The following is a 6,855-nucleotide window of genomic DNA, read 5'->3' as shown; positions in this document are numbered from 1 at the left end:
TGAAAGTTTTTGCATGGGTTTGTGTCCTTGTTTTCAATCTGAATTGTATCCTTAGCAGTGGAGTTTCAGCACATTTATGAGGAGCAGAAACTGTCACATGCCCCTGCCGTAATAAAGAAGGTTGAAGATAGGGGGTGAGTCTTGGGTCTCCGGACCTTACTCGAAATCGTTACTTTTATATAAATTTTATCTAATATTTGGGGGAAATTTTTTATATTTTAATACAATTTGCCCTCGTATAGAACTTGGACCCCGCCCTAAAATAAATTCCTGCGTACATTTCTTGTAGGAGGAAACTGGAGAATCCTGGAAAAGCCCACGAACACGGTGTTTTCTCATGTAGGCAACCTTTTTATGGTAGAGAAGTAGGCATATTGGACCGCGATGAGTCAGTCATAGAACTCGCCTCCTATACATGGGTTCCTTAGTTTCATTCCACCTCTATCAAGTGGGCTGTGCGAGTAAACACCGTATGTGTGTTTTCTCTGTATTCCCTCACTTTCTTCATTACAGCATTTTCGCTCATTATCATCATAAAGTCTCTCTGAGCTTTGTAGTATAATCGTGGGACGTTACATTCCAGCAGAAATTGTTACAGTTAGGTTGAAGTAGACGGATAATTCTTGAATCTGAATTATCAAGAAGTTCGTATAATATTGGAAGAAACGGGAGAATCTTCAGTAAACCCACGTCGATGAAAAAGAAATGTCTTGAGAAAGTGGACAGTGATAAAAAGGAAAATGTTCAAATGTCTGGTGCAGTAGGGATAAATAAAGGGATAAATAACGCACTTAAAATACAAGTAATCGTGGTCTTCGTGGAATTTCCTTGCGTTGAAATGAAGATTTAAATGTGTTATATTTTAAATAATATAACTGTAGATGTTTATTTAATATACATTCTGTATTTACTAATAGTTTGATTTTTTTTTTTTTTTTTTTGCATGTTTATATTTTGTTTATATCCTTTCCCTTCTTCTCGTATTTGAGAACCACGCTTCTGTGCACCGTTTCTCGCTTTTGAGAAAGATATTTTTCAATTTTTTTTTTTTTTTTGGGAGAAATGTATTTCTCAAAATTGGGTTTATATGTCTCATTTCCTCAAATATTACTTTCTCAATTTTAAGAAAAAATACATTTTTTCTCAAATTTGAGAAAGCATTTGCACCCTCAGAAATGAGACATAATTCCTCGCATTTGAATCATTATTTCTTAAAATGATTTAAGAAAATCGAAATCTCACTTTTAAGAATGTATTACTCGGTGCACAGGTAAGAAACCGATGTTCTTAAATACGAAACTTTTTTTTTTTCGAATTTAAGAAACCATTTTTAACAGTGTACTATTGTTGTTATTTGGCATGAGTTTAACCTCGAATATAATATTTTGTGGTTAAACCTACGAAAGTATTGGCGAGGTCAAAACCTCACATACTTCTCTCAGGAGAAGGTATATAATGCTGACCGCAACAACTACCAGCATAGATTCTTTCATAAATGTAATTTTCGCATTTACAAGAGTTTATTTGAACTGATGTTTTAAAGGTAACCTACAACGATTTATCACTAGTAACTATTGCATCGGACATAGTATAAATGCAATACAGCAATGGAAAGCAATATAGAGCAAACTAGAACAGAGGCAAATTCGGTGTCAGCAAGGACGCCGAACCTTGGGGAGGCCGGGGAGCCCGGGCCCCCAAAGCTTATGTGGGCCCTCCTATTGTATTTATGAATATACAATATTTGGTATAATTTGAATGCAATTTGTCTTAAAATCCTTATATATATATATATATATATATATATATATATATATATATATATATATATATATATATATATATATATACATACACCTTCTGCATCTGAATGGACCCCCTTTCCCAAATTTACAGAGAAATCGGCGCCCTTGGATGTCAGTGAGCCAAAAATATAGCATCTTAAAACAGTCTACTTTCTGTTCTTGTGTTGTATTGTAATATTTCTTGTTTTATTCTCAGTATTAGAATCAAACTCACGGAACAAAAATTGGAAACGTAACTATGTTATGAGCTAAGAATATTGAACTCCTGAAATTTCTTCCTGACCACTTCAAGAATTATTTACTACTCCGACCAGTGGTAGACGAAGGATTTCATCAAGGGGGGGGGGTTCATGTACAAAGTCTCATATCTTTTCATAACGCATGACTTTTGTGTTTGAGAAAAATCCGTTATTCATGTAGCGGTATATTGTAAAATATACGGAATCCATATGTTTACTACGGAAATCTCTACGGAGGATATCATTCATATGCTATTTACATATTGCCTTTTACCCGCTTTAAGCTCATTCGTGGCTAAGCGGTTAGCGTACTCGGTTTTGCGTGGGAGACCCGGGTTTGATTCCCGGCGGGAGCTCATGTGGTTCGGATTCCACGTTAATTAGTAGGTCCCTTCTCATATAGCCTAGCTGCTGAAAGGGACATTAAACTCAAAATCAACTCAACCCTTTTAAATGCTTAGATGTTACATGTCGCTGCAGGATGTCTGACATCTAACAGTCTTCCCTATACTATATATACGTATACGTATCTTACATACGACAGCTATATGTTATATACGTTCATCTGTATGCGAGATCCTTACTGCCTATATACAGTTCTCTTTTTCGTGTATGTGTGTGTGTGCAGGGTGTTTCAAAACAACACCGACAACGTTTGGCAGGTGATTCCTGACATCAAGATAAAATAAGACAAGAAGTATAGACCAACCTAGGTACACAAAGGCTTCCTTTCGGAGTTATAGGCTGCCGAAAACAGGAAAAATTGAACTTTAAAGGTTCATAGCTCCAAAACTATGGGACCTACCGTAGTTGGGTCAAGACTTCATGTAGGAACTAATATGTGCCCTATCGAAATATCCGTTTCAGAATTCTAAGTTACTTTCGCAACAATTTTTATAGAGGTAGTTGATGAATACTTAAATAATATCCCCGTAGCCAAATTCCCTCTATAAAAATTGTTGCGTGAGTACCTTATGATTCTTAGACATGAATTTTTGGATAGGGCATATATGTTAGTTCCTAAGTAAAGTCTTGACCCGACTACGGTAGGTCCCATAGTTTAAAGGTATGGGCCTTCAGAGTTCATTCTTACATGTTTTCGGCAGCCTATAACTCCGAAAGGAAGCATTTGTGCTCCCAGGTTGGTCTATACTTTTTGTCTTATCTTAGTGTCAGGTATCACCTCCAAAACGTTGTCGGTGTTGTTTCGTAACACTCTGTATAAAGTAAATGTTCTTTTATATACAATATCTTGTTAAAAGTGGGATTAAACCACGAATTTACCCTCCTTATATATGCCACCGACTCCAACTAGACATAGACATATTATAGCTAAAAATGTAACTAAAAATCAGTTGAGAATGCTCGAAGGGCATTGCCAGAACGAAGTTAAACAGAATTATTTTTTTCAATACCAATACCTCATATTGATTCAATAATTATTGCGTCATTTAGTTATTGACTCAATAATTATTGAGTCAATAACTAATAACACAATAATTATTGAATGAATAACTAATAACGCAATAATTATCGAATCAATAACTAATAACGCAATAATTATTGAATCAATAACTAATAACGCGATAATTATTGAATCAATAACTAATAACGCGATAATTATTGAATCAATAACTAATAACGCGATAATTATTGAATCAATAACTAATAACGCAATAATTATTGAATCAATAACTAATAACGCAATAATTATTGAATCAATAACTAATAACGCAATAATTATTGAACCAATAACTAATAACGAAATAATTATTGAATCAATAACTAATAACGTAATAATTATTGAGTCAATAACTCATGACGTACAATTATCGAATCAAGAACTGGTATTAAACAGAATGTCAAGTTAGCCACGAGGATGACTTCGCTACGAAGTGGGGCAGAATGACAGGAAGGATTAACCAGGAGTCAAGCTCGAAGCTCTGAGTAATAAGATATGGCGGACTCCATCTAGATAGTACGACCTTGAGAAACCCCAAGAGTAGGGAGAATGTCCAATTGGGTCAGTCGTGCCTAGGCGATTGCTTTTTCCACCATATGCACAACACCCAAGAGTGATTCCTTGGGCGCAAGGTGCCGATAGAGTCCAAAACAGCAGTTTATTAAGGGTTAGGAAAGCTTTACCCTCGAAACAAATCTAGGTGGCGCAAATGTTGCACCTAACAGGCGCAAATGTTGCACCAGATTCTTGAGTTTAAAGGTTGGGCATGTGTGGTAATCAAAGAAAGAATATCCTGAGAAAGAACGGAACAATTATTACCATCCTCAAAAGAAAGTTGATTGGTCTCCGCAAGGCACAAGACCCAAAGTCAAGTTGAAAAAAAGTTAATCTTGGTGCAACCAAAGACGTTGGGAATATCGGGGAAACGGCTGCCAGTTGGTCAGTGGCCACTGGTTACTATTTGGTACCAAAATGTTCACCTTCCTCTTAGGTATTGATCAACACCAATATGATTTCTCCGTGACTAAAGGTTCCCTACATACGGCTCCTTAAATCTCTCGAAATCGGAACTTTTTTTGGCCAGTATCTCGGGAACGGTAAGAGTGACGCGAAAAATTTCCCTATAACTTTCTCAAATAGTTTTCGATACTCTGTTTAATGGAGGGCTCAAAAATTAAAAAAAAAAGAAGAAAAATGCAAATAACGATACACACACGTACACACAAAGACATAGAGAATTCAGTAACGAACTTTTCAAGTTCGTTGAAAACTCTCCATTTTGATGTCTATGAACGTGCAAAGTCCTATGAATGTTGAAATGAAAAATCAACTTTCAACAATCAAATGAAAGTTGAAAGACGAGACTGAGAGATAACAATAGAACGTTAAAGTAAAGGAAAATCAGTTCCCTTCTTTGCACTATGGTCTTCTGCTAATCCCTCTGGTTTGGTGTAGAAGATATCTACTTTTAATATTGTCCATAATCTACGCACTGTCTTTCTCTCACTCTCTCTCGCAATAACTCCAAATTCGTATAGTATATGTACATATGCTCGAAAGTGATTAGTTTTGTTGCAAGCCAAACAATTATTAACAAAAGCCACCTTAAGCTTTTGGTCTGGATCTAGGAGTAAGCGCCACTTTGCTTCTTTCTTCATTCCTGACAATCAACAGATTTTGTTATGGCTTCAGACATCTTCAGGTTCGTGTTCTTTCTGCCGTCTTGCTGTCTGCGCAATTTGATGAGCCATGATATTTCGTGATTAATCTGACTACAGGCTTCATAAACAAGGATTTAGGAAAGATAGAGTAAGTTTCATAAAAATGTGGTTATCTTAACTTCCTATTTTTTGGTCATATTTTATAATAAGAGAAAGACGAAGATCATCTAAACTGCATTTTGTGCATGATTATCTTCTACTAAATAATTATTGTGAAAGAAACTGATGAGGTGTAGTTTATCACTGCTCAATTTCACTGCCCACCCAATATTACATCCATTATCACATCACATAACCTTCAATTAGCTTCAAGACATATTTCTTCCCCCTTTTTTTATCATAAATATGCCATTTGCTAGTTTTTGTTAGTACAAGCCACAAAGTTAAGCTATCAGAATTCAATTTGTACAATCCGCGGCTAAAAACCTGCAACATGAGGATGTAAGTTTATTGTGAAACTGCGCCTAACAGCACAGGGAATGAGCATAACGTCTAAGTCGAACGAATCACGACAGGGTAAACCTCGGTCTCCTCCCGTGCACACTTATTTTGGAGCAAAGGACTTCGTCATTTCGCAATAAACTTATATGCTCATGTTGCAGGTTTCTTTTTGCCGCGGATTGTACATAGCTTTCTAGTATTACAGTATTCTTTTCATTCAACTCTCCTTAATTGAAGATTCGCTGTAGAAAACAATGTTAAGTGCCGCCTTTAAATTGTTTCACTTATTTTATTTTTTAAAATAAATTTATGCCTTAGTTAAATTTCCATACTTCGTTATATGCTAGATTGTATTTCTAAGCATTAGTATCTTGTATTTTGTGATGCTTGGGCACAATTACTATTTTTGTCTCTACTGTTACCGTAACAATTGTTTTTGGCACTTACATTGTTTAGTACGGCGAGTTTTCAATTAGCTTCAAATGAAATGAGATCTTTCAGTTTAACATCCCACGAATACGTCTGTTGGGCTACGGGAGACTTATGATTAAGGCGAGTGAATAGTGATAGATGCATTGGTGAAATGAAAATGTAATAGGAAACGGGAGTACCCCGAAAAAGCACATGGAGACAATGTTGTCCATCACAAACTTATTTGGTCGGGGATCGAACCAGGAACCCGACACACCAGAGGTAATGGCTCTACCACCGAGCCACTGTGCCCCCTCAAATAAAATGAGATCTTTAGATTTTAAAGTACCACGTCTATGTTATTTAGTTTAATGAAGGCGGATGATTATGGGAGGAAAATCGTGGAATAAAAATGTGGAAGAAATCTACAGAACCACGAAGGAAAAGGGCAGACATGATGTTATTCGCTACAAATTCGCTTACAAGGAGAAGGCAGGCTTCGGTAAATGAACTTTGGTGTCATGTTTTGCAAGGTAGTAGTGCACATTTAAAGTGTTAATATTACAAACTGGGAGAGCGCAATAGCTAAAAATAGCGGAGAAAAAGCGTCTTAAAGTTTTGGGCTCGCCACATATATCATACAACGCGTAAAGGAATTTGGAATTGGAATTGGGTGAATTTGGAAGTTTATGCGATCGGAGTTTCATCATTGATCTAAGCAATCGCGAAAACTATGAATTCGACACTAATACCGGCCATTTTCTACTACCTTTACA

The sequence above is a fragment of the Thermobia domestica genome, chromosome 9 (genome assembly GCF_964235325.1).
Source record: "Thermobia domestica chromosome 9, izTheDome1.hap1.1, whole genome shotgun sequence".
Classification (NCBI taxonomy): Eukaryota; Metazoa; Arthropoda; class Insecta; order Zygentoma; family Lepismatidae; genus Thermobia; species Thermobia domestica.
This window is presented reverse-complemented; position numbering follows the sequence as displayed.